Source organism: Ahaetulla prasina, chromosome 3 (assembly GCF_028640845.1).
Source record: "Ahaetulla prasina isolate Xishuangbanna chromosome 3, ASM2864084v1, whole genome shotgun sequence".
NCBI classification, from domain to species: domain Eukaryota; kingdom Metazoa; phylum Chordata; class Lepidosauria; order Squamata; family Colubridae; genus Ahaetulla; species Ahaetulla prasina.
Genome location: NC_080541.1, coordinates 169759007 through 169782416, shown reverse-complemented (window position 1 = coordinate 169782416; position 23410 = coordinate 169759007). Strand labels below are relative to the sequence as shown.

Below are 23410 nucleotides of genomic sequence, written 5' to 3'. Positions count from 1 at the left end.
CAGCGGCCCTCGCGGTTAGGAATTGAGGGACGGGCGGGCTGGCTGCGCGTCGGCCTTTCTGGCGCTCGCTTTTAGCGCAAGGCCCCGCTCGGGAGAGAAGAAGGGCTCGCGGCCCCTGGGAGGAACCTCTTCGCCATGCAGGCCCGGCGGCGCCTGCTGCTGTTGTTGCCGCCGCTTTCGGAGGTGAGCGAGGCGCCGGGTTGCGTCTTTTTACCCATCGTTGGGCCGCTAAAGGCCGGGCTACCTTCTTCCTGGGCCCGTGGGAGGGCATTATGAGGCACCCTCCTCTGAGGAAGGAGCAGTTCGGAGGTGCGTATCTCTGCTGGGCTTGCTCGGGAAGCCAGGAGGGATGGTGGTGGAAGAGGAGGAGGAGGAGGAGGAGGAGGCGGCGAAGGGAATCCCCCTCCTGGAGGGGGCAGACAAAGGTTGGGAGCCCCTGAGGTTGGAATTAAGACGGGATTTAAACGGAGTAATCAAAAATGAATTATTTGTTTTGCCTCCGATAGGAATTCCCTTCCTAGTGACTTGCGCGTCTCTCGGTAAATCTGAGGGAGGTCGAGCCTTGAGACCTCGCAGGGAAAGAGGTGAAGCTCGTCCCCGCTTACCCTTTGCTCGGGGCAGATGGCTCTCCCCCCTTTACAGGGCGTTTACTTAATCGCCTGAAAGTTTGGGGCTTCTCTTCATAGTGTCTTCCTTTAGGGGGGCTTTCCCCACATCTAAGGATGCCAGCCAGAAGACGTGGCAGGCATTCCCCCCCCCAAACAACATTTGCCGTCCTACTTAATCTACTTATTTTGCTCCTCTGGTACAGCCAAGGTGCCTCCTTACAGGACTCTTACGGCATCGTTTTCCTACTGTTTGTTTTGCATTTTCGCCTTTGCATTCCCCTATTCCATTTTTTGCTGCTGATCAACACGCTATGCCTTCGTGACCCAACTTTTGTAATGGTAAATTTGGCAAATATTGTATTTGCTGATAAAATGACATGTTTTGCCCAGTTTGCACTTTAGGTGCCTGGAGCTTTACAGCATTCCCATGCATATAGCGTTTCCAGCTAAAATGGATTTGGGGAAGAATCAGTTAAATAATGTACATAATCTAATTCAATGTATGAAGTGATATGTATTCTCAGTTTTGATTCGGGCTTGTGACATCCATCTACTCCCCTTGTAATTATGGTGAATATCTGCACTTTTTTTTGCAAAAAAAGTGGTTAAGAATAAATTTTTCTATAATCCTTAGATATTTAAGTTTAAACAAATCCAATATTTATTATTTGTGAGTTCCTGAATGTCAGGTTTTTTTTTATAGAAATGACATAGCTTTAATAACTGATAGAAATATATAATGTGTGAGTTCTAACCTTAAAAGTAATTTCTTTCAATTCCTCGGTTCTTTAAATAGTTTCTGACAGGTGGCTGAAATCTTTCTATTGCTTAATATCTCTTACTATGTAAACTGTTTTCTCCTAATATGCATCTTCTTTCTTTTAATTTCAACCTGTTGGTGCTTATCCTGTCGTCACTTTTAATAGAAAAGTAGTCTAGTTTTTAATGCCTTGTATATCAGTCCTAGCATGTTAGCTGCAGTATTCTGGGAATTGAAGTCCACACATCTTAAAATGGCCAGGGTTGAGCAATACTGTTATAGATAATTGTCATCTTTTGTTTGCAAGGTAAACCTGTCCAGTTCCTTTAACCCTTCCTTCTTGGGCTTACTTTGAGACCTTTTATTATCATGCTGCTTCTCCCCTGAACCTGATTCAGGTTGTCTAAATCCCATTAAAATGCAGTGCCAAGTGTAGTGGCCAGAAATGACCAAAGCATTACTATCAGAGTGCAATGGAATTATTACTTCCTAATAGATGGATGAAATGCTTCTGTTAATACAGGCCCAGTATTGTATCACCTGTTAGCTGTTACGTTATACTGATTGCTGAAGTTTAATTCTAGTGTTTCAAGGTGCTCTGCATCAAATCAATCTTCCCAACCTTGTACCTTTTTATTTAATGTTTCCCACCAAGATCAGGACCTCAAACTTTTCTTAATATTTCCTCTACCAGATATGACTCAATGTTTAAACATACTAAGATTATTCTGAATCTTGATTAGCCATCCCGTCTTAGTATCATTAGCAAATGTAATAAACATTCCTTCAGTGCCAACTTTTAGGTCATTTAGGAAGACATTGAACAGCGCTGGGTGAAGACCCTGAGGGATCTCACTCAGTACTTCCCATCAGGACAATTCTCTTTTGGGTGGGTTGTACAACTAGTTGGTCCAGATTATTATCTAACCAACTTCTTGTTCTTAAGGATATAATTAAAAATCTTCTTAAATGCTTTACTAATATCATGGTGCAATCCATTTACAACACTTCTTTTCTTAACAAACTTTCATCACCATAAAAAGAAAAAAATATTGGTCTGACATGACTTGACAACCCTATGCTGTTGTTTTCTAAGTCACCGCCTGTATATTTTGAATATTTAAACTATTTGCAAAAGTGAAAAATTAACTATTAAAGTAGGCTATTTTTATCTTTTTTTCTATTAATTCAGCATGCATGAAAACATAGTATTTATTTACTTTTCAATGTTCTTGCCCTTTTCCAGTAAACTTTCTAGAATATTCTAGTCTTTAAAAATGTATGGATAAGAATTATTTTTTAAAAACAGTTCAGCTCTGTCATAAGGCTTTATTTTTCATGTAAATCTGTAACATAATGGGAATTTATGGCACTTGAAATGTACAGATTTGAAGGGTCCTGGAGAACCATGAATTCTCAATCCTGGGTTTGATTGTATTTCTTTTAATAGATACATTTAAAACCAGAGTTTCGGTAGCCATGATTATAATTGAAAAATGAAAAATGTCAGCCTAGATAAATATTTAAAAATAGAGTAGAAGAAATGGTAAATAAGAGATCACATCATTTTTCACACATTTCTGAAAGTAAGAACAGCACTTCTGCATAGTTTCTGAAGAGAATTTTCAATCGAGGAGGGTAACAATATTGAAGCCAATAGGACGTGAACTTTATTGAATACTATAGTATTTAATTTTGGGTAAAAATGTATAGGATTATTTTTCTATTTTCTTAGATTTGTTCAGCTCTGATTTGAGTGAGCTGCTTTCCTTTTTTCAGCACACATGTTACTTATATTTGTTAGGATCTGTGTGTATTTATAAGTTTAACTGGACATATTGTATTTTATTCTTTTCAGTGTGTTTAATGGATAAGAATGTGCTTGTAGTTTTTTAGTATATTAGATCATTATTATGTTTTATTAATTTCTCCATTATCCTGTCTTGCCACATTTTTCTTCATTTATTTATTTATTTATTAAATTTAGAAGAATAATGTGTAGATTATGTGTTCTGATGCTTGCTAGGGACATTAGAGCATACAATAGAAGGAAAACATAGTGATTATAATGCACTTTCCTCTAATACATTACATTTCATGAATATTAGCCCCAAATTAAGTGCCTTTTTCATTATCCTTCTTTTAAAAAACTACCACAATGATACCAGTAACTGCAACCTTTCAAGATAGTATTGAATATAAATGGAGTTTAGAGAATTCTAGAACATCAAGAAAAATAAATCTTGGTGAAAGTATTTTTCTGAGAAATTTAGAACAAAGACAAATTGAATAATTAAATCTATATTCCAATGGTGATTTTAGTACTGGTTAATATATTCTGAAAGATAATTGATTGGAGATGCTTGGGTGTGAATTTTCAAATTGAAATTAATCACATGTAAAGTAAAAATGAAAATAGAGAATAGTCTAGTTCTTTGAGCAGCTATGTTTGTTTGATGGACTTCTAGGATATCTTTTATCTAGTACTGTGCTCATAAAGAGATGTTTTGCTGTTACAGTAGTTAACAGTATTCTTGTACTGGTAGTAGCATTTCATTAATTTTATGATTTCGCTAGTACAAGAATATGTCAACCCTTGGTAGCCAGCTCATTCAACAGCAACACTAGAACTATACCTCATTGGGATAGCTTACAATAATAGAAAGTGCAAATCTATGTGTTCCCTTTTCTCCTCATATTCAGGGAATTTGGGATGAGAGGGGCTGGTCTGTGTTTCTCTGTAACTCTCTGAAGTTAACACATCATTTTTTATTTTTTATTTTGCACCTGGTGTTTCCCTAACAGTCTCTGGATTCCTTCTCTAAGTGTCTCCCTGGCTTTCTATACGATATTAAAAACTGGTAGAAACTAGTAGTTAAAAACTAGTAGAATGTTTGAGAAACTAAACATATGGCCTAGGCTGTAATTTTAGCTGCTAAATTAGATGAGTAGAATTTATTTTCCTATCTATCTTAAGAATGAATTAATATAAAATAAATTAATATATAATATAGTTAATAATTTTAGTCGTAATAAACATGTAGGAAAATAGTTGAGTCATAAATTTAAGTTTGGTTAAAGTTAAGCAATTACCATGAGGTACTACATTACCAGTTTCATTCTTATTGAGATATAGTGTCCTGGTTTCTATGCATAAGATATATACTGTGTAAAAATAGACAAATCCCTCTAATGGAGGGAGGTGGAAGTCATGTAAAATCCTGTACTTGGGGCCATGGCATAATGTATATCTCTGTCTCTCTGCTCTGAGAGCTTAAGCAAGGTGGACTACATAATCCATTCTGGCAGTATTTTGGCTAAGGGTATTAAGGCTATGCTGTGCTTCAGATTCAAGGTAAGATATGCTATTTGGAATGTATGTTGATATGTATATGGCACCTTTTAGAAGCTTCTTAAACAAAGTGCATTTTTTTGCATGATTGTACAACAGCTACATTGTACAACCATGCCAGCTTAGGAAAAGATGAGCTGCGTTATAGCATTTATAACAAGTGTTATTGCATGTTGTATTCATACCACATCACATTTCTTCCTTCAGATCTGAAGCACTTCAGAGCAGTTATAATCTCTTCTTAGTAATATGAAAGTGCTAAGGATTACTCTCATGAAATATAAAATAACCCAAAATGTATTATAATTGTTAAAATACTGCTTTAGGGTTGTTAAACTTCCTTCAGCTATTGCAAAACTAAGTATGAATGATGAGCAATGCAATGCAAAATCTGTAAAGGTATGTATAGGTGAATTTAAGGACTGAGGGAATGCGTTGACATATGAATGAGTATATGCATAGCATTTGTCAGCATCTCCTTAAATGAAATACAATTTTTTCCAAAAATTGCATGACACTAGAAAAAAAACTCACAGCTGCTTTAAGAACTTTCCAGTAAATACTACTGGGCACCCTTTAGATTCCTTTTGAATCCAGAACACTACACTACATAATGCTATGGTAGTAAAAATAATGTAAAATACTATTGCTACATTGTAGTTTTAATTCAACAAAAATATTTTAAGGGATCAATATTTTATAATAAGTAGACTTAAAAAGTTACCATAGTGTTGGCAGGACTTGCTTACTGATAGGTAAAAATGCAGCCCAACTTCCATTGCTTATAAAGAATATTGTTTTAAATAATAGATAAAAATGCAGTTGAAAGGTTTTTATGAAAGGCAAAATAATGTCTTGTGCTCAACTTCAAAACAAATCTAGCCATCAATTCAGAATCTGATCTTTGTATTCTGTTGCTAGCTAGATGCTTCAGTCAACAGCTCTGGAAAATGAACATTATCTATTCTGTTCCTTCCTTGTTTTTTATTTATTTTTATTTTTATTAAATCTCTCCGTCCCTTTGCATCGTCTCTCTCCTATCAGAAATGTTATTTTAATCTACCTATTTTTATGTTCAGATTGTCTACTTCACAGATTGCTTTTTAAAATACTGTGTAATTTCTTTGGTGGGGGAAGGATATTTAGTAGTGGGATGAAAAGCAAAGCATTTGAGTCCTGCATACTGTACGAATGTAAAGAAACTACATGCTGTACATTTTGTCTTGCATATAAATATGAAGAAACTTCTCAGTGTGTATGTATTGTAAACAGATGCTTTTGCTACAGGCTATGCATAAGGTTTGAGGGGGGAAAAGGAAAAATCCAAACTATCTTGGCTTACTAATATAATCATAACTTTTCCTTGGGTAAGTCTAAAAAGACAAAAAGTAAATGTATAACTAGGTCTAGTTCTTAGGGGGTGGAATATAATTTTAACATGTTAATAAATTTAACACATTTTTGTTGATGTATAAATGTACTCTTAATGTTTTAAAGATATTGATACATTTTGAGCTAATGTAATACTTTATAGAATTGTTTTGGTTATGTTGTCTATGTGTACATATATGTGGTTAAATATTATTTATATTCTACTTAAATATACATTCAAATGCATTCATTTTAATATCTCTTCTTGCATGTAAATGAAATTTTTTAAACATCTGGCTGATTGAAAAACTGTCCAAAAACTCTTTTTTTCTTACTAACAGATAATATGGTTGATAAAAAAAAAGCAATGGATCTTGAAAGAGGCAGGATCAGAGTACTTTATCATGCCATAGAAGATGTTTAATAATGTTTATTGTTATTAAGTATTATTAGCAAAATGAATTCAGAAAGTATGAAAATATTCGTGTATGTACATTTTCCTTTGAGTTTATCCTATCTATTTTTCCTTAGCTTTTTGCACTGATATAAAATGGAATTAGTCAGAGAATGACTAAATTAGATGTTCACATGAACTTTCTGTAAAATTTAGAAAATTAAATTTCATCATTCTACATTTTGCTGTTATCATGTGTTCCTTTTTCTGTTTTGTCATGGCATTGGAAGTAAAACCACATATTTACTGCTTTATTTTAGTCTCTAATTGGTTACAGGTCCTTTGTTGGATATAACACATATTGCATTAGCATTAATTCATTGGAAATTTGCTCATGAGGTTCCCCCCCCCCTTAAAGTTACATAGAAAGAGTGGTTTTCGCACTTTTAGGCTGTGGAACTTGTTAGTTAAAGCACACAGAATTGCTTCTAGATGTGATAGGTGGCACACAAATGTAATAAACATTTTAAAAATATCAGAATCTCTTTATCAAGAAGCAAAGCATTAATAACAAAATGTTTGCAAGATAAATTGTTTATTGCAAATTGCCAACATTTCCAGTATATAAAAAAATAAAACTTGAATTTCAGAATTATTTGGGAAGTTAATGTTTTAACCAAAGAAAATCAATATACATGACTGGGATGTGTAAGAGAAGAGCATCTTCTCTGTGTAAGGTGTTTTTATACGTTCTTATTGCTGCAAGTAAGGAGGTTCTTTCAGAAATGTATTTTCATGTATGTGTATTTCCAATCTTTGACTGGCAATTTTAGCATATTTGTTTACAGACTTTATTCAAAAATATATAAGTTCTACATGAAGAAATGTTGCTTGTAATGTGAAATCAGTTGCATTTAATTTTAATTTCTTAAAACTTGTACTACAAGAAGCAGCAAAATCAGAACAGGAAATTTGTTTTGTTTTTTCTGTTTTCCTCTTGTTCTTATCATCTGCAATTACTTCAGTTTGTACTTGTATCTGCAAAATATTCACATTGCATAAATGTATATGATGCCTAATAAAAACGATATGCATATATTGAGGAATATATAGGTTGTGTTTAATATTGTGAAGCTGAAAAATTATGCAAGAAAATCACCATTTGTGATGTCACTTAGAATGAATCCCTTACTTAGGAATGCTGATGGCATGGATTTTTTTCCATTGTGAATGCCTGGCTGAAGACACTTAAACACCCATCTTACTCTTGCCTGCCTCCCTTTGCAAACATAATTTTCATATATCTTATTCCAGAGCAGGTTTCATTCCAAACAGATTTGAGGCATATGTACCCTGCAGCCAAGCAATGCAATTCTAATTTTCTTTATTAATTCCCACACTGTTCTTTGAACTTATCCTAAGTAGATGCGCACAGGATGCCATCTTGATAGTTAAGCAGGCTTTTTTAGGGACCCCTATATGCATACTAATAATTATGGTCTGCATTATAGAAAGTAAATAGGGAAGGAGAGATTCACATCGTTCAATTTTGTGCTGCTAAATAAGTTAAAAACTTTTGCTGGATTTCTAGCTCTCTGCTTTTAATTTCCTTAGCTGCCTTTTAGAAATTTGAATTGCTTAATGCTTGGTGAAATGTGTGTTGGAGTTTGGGAGCAGGCGGGAAGTTGGGCTTTGTGTGTGTCCCCATGGGAAGAAAGGAGAGTTGAATGAGGATGAGCTTAGCTCTCACAAAATGCATTCAAGTTTTCACAATCCAGTTTGAAAAACTCCATCTTAGCATATGACCTTAAGAAATGTGATTTTGGGGGTGGGGGGTAGTGGTTTAGCTTGCTGATAGTGGATCATTTAATAAATCAATTTAAGTAAACTTATGGCTAATTCTTTGGCGTTGACATAGTGTTTTAATGTAGACAGAGAGCATAGAGAGTTTTTGCTTTCCTGTGAATACATCATGAATCTGCCATGGTGTTTTTCCTTCTTTGTTATCTTATTCACTGTTATTTGGAAAAACATCTTCAGATGCAGAAGTTACAGAAATGCAAGATTAACAATGGGAGGATTGTGTTTTATATAGAGTTCTTGTTTCCATACTTTCTGAAATACTTATATCATTGGGTTTTTATTTAAATAAACATTTAAAATTGGGGAGTTTTATAGTGAAATCTACTACTTATATGCATCTTATCAATATTATTATTATTATTGTTGTTGTTGTTGTTGTTGTTTCGATTTCTATACCGCCCTTCTCCCAAAGGACTCAGGGCGGTTTACAGTCAAAGTAAAATCAATTAATACAAAGGAAAATTTAGAGTTGATTGAAGAACTTAAAACCAATAAAACCCCTTATTAAAACCCCACTAGGCCAGTCCTGCACGGTGAAACAGAAATGTTTTCAGCTCGCGTCGAAAGGTCCAAAGATCAGGGAGTTGACAGATACCTGGTGGTAGCGTGTTCCAGAGGGTTGGTGCCCCCACAGAGAAGGCCCTCCCCCTGGGTGTCGCCAGCCGACATTGACTGGCCGACAGCACCCCAAGGAGAACCTCCCTATGGGAGCGCACTGGTCAATGGGAGATCGCCGGTAGCAGCAGGCGGTCCCGTAAGTAACCCGGTCCTATGCCATGGAGCGCTTAATATACATTTAATTATTGTTTCTTTTTGCCTATTAAGAAACTCATTGCTTTTCCTTTACCCTATGGTTTCCAAAATTTCACCATAATAAAACCCATGACTTCAGAATGTGCATTAGAACATGATTACATTTTCAGATCTCTGTTGAAATTCATCCTATATAATTTCTGTAATCTGATTTTGTGTCCTGTTGACTGCTTCAGGTTGTATGTTATTTTACAATTGTGCTCCCTATTGTCTCAGATTTCTCTCAGTTTGCTCTTTTTCAGTTGTGAATTCTGCTTTTTTTAACCACAAAGTGAAACAATCAACTCCTCTATTTATCAAGGACATTCTCCAACTGCCAAAATGATATTTTTTTTACTTTAAAAACTTTGTCAGAATCTTTAACTATTTGTACTTGTAATGTGCCTTTTAACTCCTGGTAAAAAATTTCCTGGGTTCTTGGCCTATCGAAGTTCTTTTTGTCTCCTAATTAGGAGTGTACATAAAATGGAAAACGTATTTTGTTTTGAACTTAAAACAGACTTGCATTATGGAAGTTCTATTGAAACATTTTAGTTATTTTGGTTACAGTTTGGTAGAAATAAAACCCAGAACATTTGAGTTGTGTTGGTTCAATTAAAACATTGGGAATGGACCCAGAGTGGTTTTTATAGGGTTATTAGGGCAACAGTATAAATTTCTCTTTTTTCCCCACTTTCCACATGGCTTACTCCTCCCTCCCTCCCTCCCTCTTTTCTTCTCAGTTGCCACTTCTGATCTGTTGTCCTATGCACCTATCCCTCAGTCTGTCACTGAGCCAGCATAGTATGTCCTGCTGGCCCATGCACCCAATTCTTCCCAGCACCTTTGTTTCCTCCTCTGACGTCTGCATAAAGAAAACTCTTCATCCTTGGCTTTTTCCTATTCTTACACCTTTTCTCTGAATTACCAAAACGTTTGTTAGGAACAATCATATTTTGGTTATATCTGACAAAAAAGCCCTATTATGCCATGCACATTGACCATCCAACATCCAAAGCATGCAGGTTTAGGTTAATACACAGAATATTTTGCAGTTTTGCTCATAGTTTTTAAAGCATAAAGGAATTATGCTTTTCAGCAAATGCTGGAATATAGTTTTTTGAATACTTAAATATAAATGCAAGATATTTTCAATTTGCAAGATGAACCTAGTAATTGTCATTACTGTGATACAGTTTGTAAAGAATAATAAATTGCTTTGAAATTGTTGTGTAGTTTGGTTATTGATTTAGTTGACTGTGAATGAAATATTTGTTTATATTTCATTTATGTGTATAACTTCAAGAATGATGTTGGCATTTTGTACAACATTTTATCACCTTCCAATTTGCTGGTAATCTTGTAAGAGCATTTTGTGTACCAGCGATATAGAATATAATTCTTTATTGGCCAAGTGTGATTTGACACACAAGGAATTTGTCTTAGGTGTATATGCTCTCAGTATACATAAGGAGAATAAAATACATTCATCAAGAATAAAAAAAGGTACAACACTTAGTGATAGACAAAGTTACTAATAAGCTATCAAATCGTACTAGGAAACAAAATATAATTGAAAGATACAAGCAGCATGGTTTTAGTGGGAAGAGATAGATACTAGCAAGGAAGAGAGGAATAATAGTAATACAGTCTTAGTAAATTATTTGACAGTGTTGTGGGAATTAGTTGTTAAGCAGAGTGGTGGCATTCGGGAAAAAACTGTACTTGTGTCTAGTTGTTTCGATGTGCAGTGCCCTATAGCATCTTTTTGAGGGTAGAAGTTTATGTCCAGGATCTGAGGGGTCTGTAGATATTTTCACAGCCCTCTTTTTGATTCGTGCAGTATATAGATCCTCAATGGAAGACAGGTTGGTAGCAATTGTTTTTTCTGCAGTTCTAATTATCCTCTGAAGTCTGTGTCTTCTAGTTGGGTTGCAGAACTAAACCATACAGTTATAGAGGTGCAGATGACAGACTCTGGTGGCTCAGCAGACTAAGTCTGTCTGTTATTAACACAGCTGCTTGCAATTACTGCAAGTTCAAGTCCCACCAGGCCCAAGGTTGACTCAGCCTTCCATCCTTTATAAGGTAGGTAAAATGAGGACCCAGATTGTTGGGGGCAATAAAAGTTGACTTTGTATATAATATACAAATGGATGAAGACTATTGCTTAACATTGTTTAAGCTGCCCTGAGTCTTCGGAGAAGGGCGGGATATAAATTTTTTTTTTTAAAAAAAGACTCAATAATTCCTCTGTAGAACTGAATCAGCAGCTCTATGGGCAGTTCGAGCTTTCTGAGTTTGCGCAGAAAGAACATTCTTTGTTGAGCTTTTTTGATGATATTTTTGATGTTAGGTGTCCATTTTAAGTCTTGAGATATGATAGAACCTAGAAACTTGAAGAACTCTACTGTTGATACTGTGTTGTCTAGTATTGTAAGAGGTGATAGTATAGGAGGTTTTTTTTCTAAAATCCACCACCATTTCTATGGTTTTGAGTATATTTAGCTCAAGATTGTTCTAGTTGCACCACAAGGCTAGTTGTTCAACCTTCTGTTTGTATGCAGATTCATCGTTGTCTTGAATGAGACCAATCACTGTTGTATCATCTGAAAACTTCAGTATTTTAACAGAGCAATCTTTTGAGATACAGTCATTGGTGTATAGAGAGAAGAGAAGTGGAGAGAGCACACAGCCCTGGGGGGCTCCTGTGCTAATTGTGCTGGTATCTGATGTGATTTTGCCTAGCTTCACCTGCTGCTTTCTGTCTGTTAGGAAGCTTATGATCCATTTACAAGTGTGGTCAGGTACAGCTAGCTAATTTAGTTTAGTTAGAAGAATATCTGAAATAATGGTATTGAATGCTGAGTTGAAGTCTACAAAGAGGACCCTTGCATAGGTCTTTAGAGATTCAAGATGTTGTAGAATGTAGTGCAGAGACATATTAACAGCATCATCTGTTGATCTATTTGCTCAGTAGGCAAATTGCAAGGGGTCTAACAGAAGATCTGTGATGGTTCTCAGGTGGCTGAACACTAGTCTTTCAAAGGTCTTCATAACTACAGATGTTAGAGCAACTGGTCTGAAGTCATTCAGTTCCTTGATGGAGGGTTTCTTCGGCACTGGGATGATAGAGCATTTGAAGCAGGAAGGAACATAGCAAATCTCTAGTGACTTATTAAAGATGCAGGTGAATATGGGGGCCAGTTGGTCATAACCATACTTAAGAGAAGATGTTCTGTTTTTAAAAAATGAAATTGTTTTGCAAATTCATCTTGACTTTTTATATACTTTTGTTTATTTTCTATATCCTGAATATTGAAATATTATTACTTTCAACAAATTCTGGCTGAATTTGATACTTCTTTTTTTCTCTCTGCTAGTGTGTAATAATTATATACAATTTTACCTCAATATTTTGTAAAAATTAAAAATCTACATCAATTTAGGCAAGATGAATAAAAGTATGATTATGAGATGCTTTTTTCATAGGAAAGAGTCTTAAGTGCTATATACACTATCCAAAACCAGGAAAATGTTCTGGTTTCCAGAAACTTATCCTAGACAACTGTCAAGAGTAGCACCAACAGCAGGAAACTCATCTAGGCAACAACAGCATCACATAAACAACCATTTAATATTTGCTGATAATGCTACCTGCATCAATACTTAGGGAGAATAAATATCAGCTTTAGTTATTAAAATTATGGAATTCTCCTGTATGCTGCTTAGAGAGTCCAAAGCAATGGGTTGTTAACTTCAGCTGATTGGCCAGAGACTGAGTTGAATTTGTTTAAACACGCCTCCTCTTCCTGCTTAGCCCCAGTTTATTAACTCAGTTGGCCATAGAGAGACTACCTCCTTTAGCTCCATTGCTTTGACTCTTCAATCAGCATATTTGGACCTTAAATTAAAAGAAAAAAATTCTCAAACCTCTCCAAAAACAAACAAACAAAAAAAACCCCTTTTCTTTATTATTCCTTGCTGCTGGGAGCCTGAAATAAGCTGAGCTGCTAGAGCAACGGCGGCCATTTTTTTTTGGTCATTTTCCTGAATCCAAGCCTCGCAGGATCGTCCGGACTGCCTGGGACATTGCTGGACCTTCAAAATCATGAGTTGCAGCCAGCGGAGTGCAGGAGAAGCCGTGGTGTCGGCTTCACGCTTGCAGGGGTGGAGAAAGATCCGTGTTGTCGGATGCAAGCTTCCCCTGCCAATGCTGCGATGACTAGATGCCTGAGAAGCAGTGGTGTCTGCTTCACGCCATAAATTTGGGGACCCCCCCCTTGCACCCCTCCACGCAGCTCAAAGGCACTTTTCAAGCCATGGTGTCGGCTTGGTGCTAATCGGCCCTTTTCCTCTCATCTCATTCCAGGATTCTTGAATTGGCTTATAGTGACTTGAAAATTTATTTGAGGCTTCCACTGACTCCAGGCCTCTATTCTAAGGTGGCTGACTGCAGCAGGTCTTCTTCCCAGGCTTCTTCCTCACCCTCCCAGGGACACCATTCCAACGTGGCCCCAGCCCCTCATAGAAGCAGATCCAAATCTAGGGTACCCTCTACCAGATCCAAATCTTTTGCCTCTCATCATACCTCTGCTGCTGCAGAAAGGGATACTTTAAGAAGGCAGCGTGCCCTGGATAGGCAATTTGATAAGGCCAAATAAAAATTAGCAGAGGATTGCAGGGAAGATCCTGTCCCCCCAGTGGGCATCAGAGACTCTACCTCACCTCAGCAGACTGAGGCTTTTCATCAGCCCCTGTTAAACCAACCTGGATGGTCTCCCACTTTCCCAAGTGGTTCAGGAGAAAACCAGGAGACAGTCACTGCAGTATTTGGGGACACTTCCAGACCCATGCCAGAATCACCTCATCAGGCACCTTCTGCCACCTTTACCCCCACAGCAGCGGGGACCCTTCAGAGAGAGGACAGCAATCCTAGTATTCCTCAGGACATACGCCATCTTATTATTCAAACTATTTCTCAAGGCATTGATTCAGCCTTTACTCAGAGAGGTTTTCCAGCCCCTTTTCCAACTGGATCTTCAGGCCAGAGATCCCACTCTGAAAGCCATCACACCAGACAACGCGTTCAATGCACACGTTCTCCCACCCCTTCCCACCACAGTGAGGATTCCTTTTTTGGGGGAAAAGAAGACATGGCAGATTTTAACTTATCAGAGGATGAGGAATCTGCCCCAGACAAGCCTGCCCCCAATGGGCTTTTTCGCCATAAACTTTTTTATACCTTATTACACAAGGCCAAAATCACAGCCAACATGGGGGTTGCTTCACGCCAATTGGAAGGTGTTTCAGATACATCTGACCCCACCAAATTCCTTTTCACTGAACCAGTTTCAGAGCAACGGGTAATTCCATCACCTAAGCTCTTCTTAGACATCATTCAGGGTCAATGGGGTCACCCAGGTACCATTCCCACCCCTAGTGGTTCAGACAAGAAAATGTACACAACAGATCAGGAGCTCGAGGACCTTCTTAAGGTTCCAACCATAGACACCCCCGTAGCCACCTTGGCCGCCTCCTCCAACATAATTCCTTCAGATGCAGCAGAGGGACTTCGAACCGAGGATCGCAGGGCGGAACTCTCCACCCGTAAGACGCACCAAGCGGCTGCATGAGCCATTAGATCAGCCACAGCAGCCTCATTCTTCGCAAGGACCTCTTTACTCTGGCTTAGGCAAATGCAAGCAAGGATTCCTCAAGAGGATTCCAGATTGCATCAGGACATAAATAAATTGGTAGCACTGCTGAATTCACTGCTGATGCCACCCTTAATTCGGCAAAATTTGCATCTCAAGCCCTTGCCTCCAGCATCACTTCCAGAAGATTGCTTTGGCTCAGACAATGGCAAGCCGACATGAAAACCAAGTGGCAGTTGGCAGCTGCCCCATTCAAGGGCGGTTCCCTCTTTGGGGAGGTCCTAGACCCAATTTTAGTCGAAGGGAAGGACAAGCGGAAGGTCCTCCCTTATATGTCCAGAAGATTCGACAGATGGGCTTCTCTCCCCTATTGCAGGCAGCCCTTTCATTCCCAAGATCCCGGGTTTCAATCCCCGGCTTACCAACGATCCTTCCAGTCGCCCCCCGATAGAGCACCTGACAGACAGTCTTTCCGAGACAGGTCCAGACAACCACAGGCCAGACGCCCCTTCCATGGATCCGGTTTCCGGCCTTATCACAGAAACAAATGATCAGGATCCCATCGGCGGTTGCCTCGCCAAATTCGCTTCCATTTGGCACAACACGACCACCGACGCCTGGGTGCTCCAGACACTCACACTAGGCCTAACTCTCAAATCCAACTCCGAACCCCCAAAGAGGTTCATCCAGTGCTCCATTCCCAAGGAGTCCACCAAAAGGGCTCAAATGGAAGCAGAGATTCAGCACCTGCTGCCCATCAGGGCCATAAAACCGGTACCCCTACCTCATCAGGGGACCGGCTTCTATTCCATTCTATTCTTAGTAGAGAAGAAATCAGGAGGAAGCAGAGCTATCCTGGACCTAAAACAACTAAATTTGCACATCAAGTATCGCAGATTCAAGATGCACTCCCTCAGTTCAATTTTGGGAAGCATCAGAAAGGGAGATTATCTAACATCCATCGACCTCAAAGAGGCCTATTTACATGTGCCCATCAGGCCAGCCCACAGACACTTTCTCAGGTTCAGCTATGCAGGGGCCCATTTTCAATACAGGGCTCTTCCCTTCGGCCTCTCATCTGCTCCTCGCACCTTCACCAAGATTCTGGATGCAGTGGTGGCCCACCTATGGTCAATTCCCATCCGAATACAGTGTTACCTGGATGATATATTAATCCAGTCGTTTTCCTTCCAACAGGCACTACTGAACTAACAGGTAACGATTCAAACCTTTTCTCTGTGAACAGAGAAAAGAGCCATCTGGTGCCATCACTCGACATAGTCCATCTGGGGGCGAGAATCAACACCAGATCTTGCCAGGTGTTCCTCTCTCGAGACCGTTTCAACAACATCAGAGACACGATAAAGAAGGTAAGGGCACTCAGACGGGTCCCACTATTGTTGCTATCCCAGTTACTGGGGAAGATGGTGTCTTGTCTTGCAATCGTTCCCTGGGCACGCCTCCACTCACGACCCTTACAATGGTTACTTCTGCCAAACCAAAGGGCAGGCACCAGTCATACAGAAACCAGGATCCTCCTGCCCCCAAAGGTCAGGAAATCCCTGCAGTGGTGGATATCCCCAGACCTAGCAAAAGGCTGCTCGTTTCTGGAACATCACCGCCTCTTCCTTACCACGGACGCAAGTCTCTACGGCTCGGGTGCTCATCTCCTAGATCAGATGACCCAGGGTTGCTGGACACCCAACGACCTCAAAAACAACATAAATTGGTTGGAACTGAGGGAAGCCCATCTGTCTCTAAGACACTTCCGAGCACAGTTAGCGGGCCATCATGTGTTGTTATTGACGGACAACATAACCACAAAGGTTCATGTAAACCGTCGGGGGGAACCCGCTCTCGCCTCCTGATGAACGAGGCAGCAACAATGGGCCTGTGGGCAGAAAGGCATCTTCTATCACTACAGGCAGCACACATATCCGGAGTTGCCAACACATAAGCGGATTGGCTGAGCAGGACCACCATCGACCAATCAGAGTGGCAACTAAATCCGGATCTGTTTCTTTCCATCACGAACAAATTCGGCCTGCCCATAATAGATCTTTTTGCCAGCCTGACCAACAACCAACTGCCCAGATTCTTCTCCAGGTTCCACACCCCAGGAGCGGAAGGAACAGATGCCCTACGATGTCAGTGGCCCTGAGGTCTTCTTTACGCCTTTCCTCCGACCCCTCTTCTGCCAAGGGTCATTCAGAAGATCTTCGAACAGAAGGTGGAGGTCCTCCTCATAGCCCCTTACTGGCCTCGTCGGAGTTGGTTTGCGAATCTGATGAGCCTATCCATCACTCCACATTGGCGAATTCCACCAGATCAGATTTCACTACGCCAAGGAGCCATTCTTCATCCAGAGCCTCAATGTTATCAACTAGCCGCCTGGCACTTGACCGGGAGATCCTAAGGAAGGAAAAGCATTCCGCGGGGGTCATCTCCACCCTCCTGGCTTCTAGACGCCCATCCACAACGCGCATTTATGAGGCCACGTGGTCATCCTTCCACTGCTGGTGTCTTAGACATCAAATAGTCCCCACTTCTGCTTCTATTCAGCAGATCCTGCAATTCCTCCAGGACGGATTGGACAAAGGCTTGGCCACCAACACTATCCGTCGGCAGGTTGCAGCTCTTGCCACTGTCCTGTTCTGTGATGGGACCTCCACACTTTCTCAACATCCCCGTATCCGCCGTTTCTCAAGGGGAGCCTACAATCTGCGTCCCCCTCTGGTCCACAGGTATCTGACCTGGGATCTAACCCTGGTCCTTCAGATGCTTACTTCATCCCCTTTCGAACCCTTGAGCTCCTCCAGCCTCCAGCTCTTAACCTTTAAAGTAGCTTTTCTCATAGCTATAACCTCTGCCCGCAGGATCTCCGAAATGGCTGCTCTATCAGTCAGGAAGGACTTCTGCCCTAACAGAGTCATTCTCCGTTTAGACCCTACATTCCTTCCAAAAATAAACACGTGGTTCCATAGGTCTCAGGAGGTCATCTTGCCGGACTTCTGCCTCATCCCAAACATCCTTCAGAGCGTCGATGGCACACGCTGGATGTACGCAGGGCCTTACATATCTACCTCGACAGAACAGCTCCGTTTAGGAAGACAGAATCCTTGTTTGTTTCATTTCAACCAACGGTTCTGGGCACCAAAGTATCTCCATCCACCATAGGCAGGTGGATAAAAGCCTGTATTTCCATGGCCTACGACCAGCAGAAACACCATCTTCCAGGCCGCATCACGGCTCATTCCACCCGCAGTGCCGCTACCACAGCCGCCTGGGCCACTCAAGCCTCTATCTTGGACATCTGCAGAGCGGCCACATGGGCCTCTCCCTCGCCCTTTATCAAAAACTACAAGAAGGACCAATTTGCCTCAGCCGAGGCCTCATTCGGACGGAGGGTTCTGCAGCGAGTTCTTCCTGCCGCTGACAATTTGGATTCCTCTGTTCCCCACCCTAGGGATATTTAGCTTGGATATATCCCATTGCTTTGGACTCTCTAAGCAGCGTACAGGAGAAGGAACATTGGCTTACCTGAAGGTTCCTTCTATGTACGCTGCGTGAGAGTCCAACCCCACCCTATGTTCCTTTATTGTTTTCTTTGTTCTATGCAGGGGTCTGGAGGTTCTTGGTTCGTTTCCAGTTCCCAATTGAGTTCGTCTTCTCAAGTACCGGTTCTTCGTTAATAAACTGGAGCTAAGCAGGAAGAGGAGGCGTGTTTAAACAAATTCAACTCAGTCTCTGGCCAATCAGCTGAAGTTAACAACCCATTGCTTTGGACTCTCACGCAGCGTACATAGAAGGAACCTTCAGGTAAGCCAATGTTCCTTTAAGTGAATAAATATCAGCTTTATTTAGTTATTAAAATCATAGAATGTAAGATAATTTAACCTAACCTACTGTGTACTAACCTACTGTGTTACGTCTTTGGACAGCGCTGGCTCTTCGGCTTTGAAACGGAGATGAGCACCGCCCCCTAGAGTCGGGAACGACTAGCACGTATGTGCGAGGGGAACCTTTACCTTTACCTTTTACTGTGTAAGAATCTGAACAGGAATAGTTTCTGTTTAAACACTATCAGTTGTTTAACATATCTTACTATTAGGAAATATTTCCTGATGTTCCACTAAAATCTGTACCTCCTTGTGATTTAAATGCACTGTTTCATGTTGTCTCTTCTGAAGCAACTCTGAATTGCTCTGCCCTTTCTTTATATGACTCCAAGAAAGTTATCATGTCTTCCCAGGCTTCTTCAGGCAAAACATTTATTTATTTATTTATTTATTTAATTAGATTTTTATACCGCCCTTCTCCCGAAGGACTCAGGGCGGTTTACAGCCAGATAAAACAGAACAACAGTAAATAAATACAAGATAAAATAATATTTAAAAAACTTATTAAATTTGGCCCAGATTAAAATAAATTTAAAACAGTAAAACCCACTAAAAATTAGAAACCGAATAAAATATCTAAAATTCTATGCCAGTCCTGCGCGAATAAATAAATATGTCTTCAGCTCGCGGCAAAAGGTTCAAAGGTCAGGAAGTTGGCGGAGTCCTGGGGAAAGTTCATTCCAGAGGGTGGGACCCCCCACAGAGAAGGCCCTTCCCCTGGGGGCCGCTAGCCGACATTGCTTGGCGGACGGCCCCCTAAGGAGTCCCTCTCTGTGAGAGCGCACGGGTCGGTGGGAGGCAATCGGTAGTAGGCGGTCCCGTAAATAACCCGGCCCTAAGCCATGGAGCGCTTTAAAGGTAGTAACCAACACCTTGAAGTGCACCCGAAAGACCACAGGTAGCCAGTGCAGCCTGCACAGGAGTGGTGTCACATGGGAGCCACGAGCGGCTCCCTCTATCACCCGCGATGTCTAAAACATGTTAGACATCTCCAACCTTTTCTAAAAGGATTTTCCTTTCATTCCATTTTCCATCTATTTGTTTTCTTCTGGGTCTTCTTCAGTTTGTTAATATCTTTCCTAAAATGCATGGCCCAACATTAGATGTAGTATTTTAGATGTGGTCTGAACATGATTGAATAAAGGGGATCAATGGCTTTTCTTGAAGTTGCTATTATGTTTCTATTGATGCAGCCTAGAATTACATTTTCAGTTTTAACAGATGTATCACAATGTCATGTTTGGTTATGATTCACCAAAACATCCAGAAATTTTTATATGCATTAAATAAAAAGGACTTTGGTTTTTTGTCCCAGATTTTAATTCTTTGCATTTGCTCTTATTAAAGTTTTGGAGGTTTGCCCATTATTTCAGTTTTTTAGCAGCTGTCAAACTTGCCTACACTGGAGTGCCATATTATCTTCCTAAGCAGTTTTTTATCAACTCATTTATAAATAAGTTTGGTGGATAGCATGGAGCTGTGATAATCATATTTTTTAATCCTTCAAGTACTTTATGAATATGTTGAACAGCATGGAGCCTTGAATGGAGCTCTACCATTCTTGAAGCCGATACTATCTTCATGGACCAGCCTATAACTTATCATCTTTACTATTGGTTTTGGGGACTCATGCTTTAGAAGACTCCCTGTAACTACAATGGTTTCCTAAACTGCTCCCTTCTTCTTTTACAGTTATTTTTTTAGTAATAATGTGGTTTTTTTTTAAAAAAAGTTTCCAACCATCCTTTGCTCCCTCTGACCTGAAGTTTTTGTCTATTATTGGCTCTTATGAAGTTTAAGACATCACTGAGGAATTTTTCAGACAGCAGTTTTGGCTGAGTAGGTTTTTCCCACAAATAGTATGCTTTTGCTCCCTGAAAGTTCTGCAGTCTAATCAGTGATATCCAGATTGCCTGTCTTGACAGACTATAACATACCTTCACAATAATGCTTATTTTTGTTTACCCTTCGATGTACTCTTACTAATGAATTACAACAAATAGTATCAGTTTATTTTCACATTTGTACATACACTGAATAACACGTTAAAACAACTGTCTTATTTATTATTCTAGTGGAGTATTTTATTTTTTTAAATTATTTGTTTGATATTTATGTTGTTGAATTGTTAATCACTGCAGATTCACTTGCCTTGCCAGGAACTTTCAGTTTCAAATGTGAAATATTTGAATATTCAAATATCCTCATATGTGTTCATATTTGTGGATCTCAATATGTACAGTATATGCAACTCCTTCACATCTAATACCATTAACATCCCATTTCTCTGACATATTTTTTTCAAGTTTACATTTTAGTCCTTGCATTCCTCTATTGAGATTTCTCTGCCCAGTTTTCATTAATCGTCTGTATTAAATTATATTTGCCTTCTAGCATTGAAACTTCTATTTCTTGTAATCAGTATATCAGAATTTATTTCTGTAAATCAAGAAAATCCTAACTAAATGTATGTACTTCTAGTTTTTTTGTGGTTGAAGACTCTAAGTCTGTAACGGCAAACCTATGGCACAGGTGGCACGTGGAGCCATATCGGTGAGCATGTGAGCTCAAGCTGATTTTCGGGCTTTCTGGGCCCACTGAAACTCAAGAAAAAGGTTGTTTCTGGCCTCCGGAGGGCCTCAGGGGGGAGGGCCCATTTTTCACTCTCCCCAGGCTCCAGAGCCTTTCTAGGAGGCTGGAGAAGGCAAAAACAGCCTCCCCCCCCCAAGGAGACCCTCCGGAGGCTGGAAATGGCTCATTTCCCAACTTCCGGTGGGACCGGAAATCGGCAAACGGGCAGTTTCTGGCCTCAGGAGGGCCTCTGGGAGGGTGGGAAGGCCATTTTCATCCTCCCCTCCCCGTTTTCATCCTCTGGAGTCTTGGGGAGAATGAAAAATGGGCCTATTGGGCCCACCGTGCCATCATGTGCCAAAAGCAGGGATCTCGCGGGGGGGTTGCATGCACATGCACAGGGGTGGGGCACATAGAATTATGTGCCCCCCCCCGCACTTCCCCTGCTGTTTGCACGCGATGGCAAAAAGATTACCCATCACTACTCTAAGTGGTATAATTGATCTTTTGTTTGCTGCTAGAAATTTTGATCCAACAAGGATAAGTATGAACTATGAATTAAAGGCACTTAGCAGAGTACCTAAGGAAGAATTAATGCAACATGGGAATTCCAAAAGGGAATCTTCTATACATTCACTCAGCAGTTCAGCTCTTTACCCTAAACCCGACATTTTAACCCCTAACCTAATCCTTACCTGTTACATAATGCATTCGCGCATCTAGGCCTACTGAAATGAACAATCCATAAACCGTGAAACGGGTAGAGACATACCTCTGAAACTGAGACAAGAGAGATCCCCCTTCCCACTTAATCCCTCTTGGCTTCAGGGAGATAGTGTAAAAGTACTTACTTTGCAATAGAATCTCAACATATTGTTCCACTGAATCCTGGACAAACTCCCAGTTTTAGTAAATTCTTTTTCCCCTGACTCAGTTTACAAGTGGAGACCACACAATCATCTTGAACCAAGTTTATTTGAACAGCAGGGGTTCAAACTGCAAGGTTCTGCCTACTGAATGCTGTTACAAACAGTTGTATAATAAATTCTGACAGTTATGACAAATGCCAATCATAAAATGGGCTAGATCTTCTGCAATATAATAAAGTGGAAGTTGGCATTGGTCAGTTTTTATGATTACTGGTAGCCCCCATAAAAATACAGTTGCTGATTTAAGATAATTCATGAGCTAGCATCTACAAAAGCCTAAGCAATCTATTAAGGAGGACTTGTTAGTTTGCAGGTTTCGGTTCAGTTTTTTTTAATCCTATACAATTGTTGTTGTTTTTTTGCCATTGCAAACTACTGCTGCAAACTCTTGCCATTGCACTAAGTATTGTTCTCTAGTTTCTTTGATTCTGTCATTTACATTAACTGAAGTGTATACTAACATTTGAAAATTTTAATTATTCTTGAATATAGGAAACAGTTTACAAGAGCCAGATGGAATATATTGTCATCTACAATTATGAAAGTCTGTTTTAGAAGTATACAGAACAATGAATGTATCTTCCAATGTGAAGCAGGTGAAGTACATTCATTAACACATATATTCCTTGCGTAGTTTTATAGAGAGGATCTGTAAGATTTTTGTTCACTATTTTAGCAAAATATATTGATAGATCTTTGCAGTGGCATCTGTACTGTTTTTAATGGTTATTAAAATGGTAGACATATTAGCTATATTTCTGTTTTCTGCATGAAACCTTATATGTGGTGGCTGTTTCATTTTTAGGATCAAGCACAGCACAGAGAGTCAACTGAACTACCTGACTTTGCAGTATATGTGATGGATAGGCAATGCCTGAGTTGTTTCTTGATGCTTATATAAGATTAAAGGTAAGGCATGGTAAGTGATACTGTACCTTGAAATTTTAGGTCTATTTTTTCATAATTCATGTATTTATAGCTTTGATATTTTTCTGATATGGCAACGTTAGAGTTCTTTTAAAAAATAAGCTTCACTAAAGTTGATAGAATTTATGGGTAATCCCTGACTTATGACTATTTCTTGATTATTTTAATTAAAAATGGTGAAGAAAGTAACTTACAACTGGTCTTTGCACTTACAACCCGTCACGGGGTCCCCATGATCACGATTGCGACACTTTGCAGTTTTGCATATATTTACAACAGTTGCAGCA

General features: G+C 39.6%; 1 long non-coding RNA gene across 1 annotated transcript; it reads left to right on the top strand.

Moving 5' to 3' along the window:
• The first annotated feature begins 174 nt into the window (after positions 1-174).
• On the top strand, positions 175-23410 carry LOC131194676 (uncharacterized). Its single transcript, XR_009154268.1, has 3 exons — positions 175-309; positions 22689-22792; positions 23002-23410. It is a non-coding gene; the product is annotated as an uncharacterized LOC131194676 (long non-coding RNA).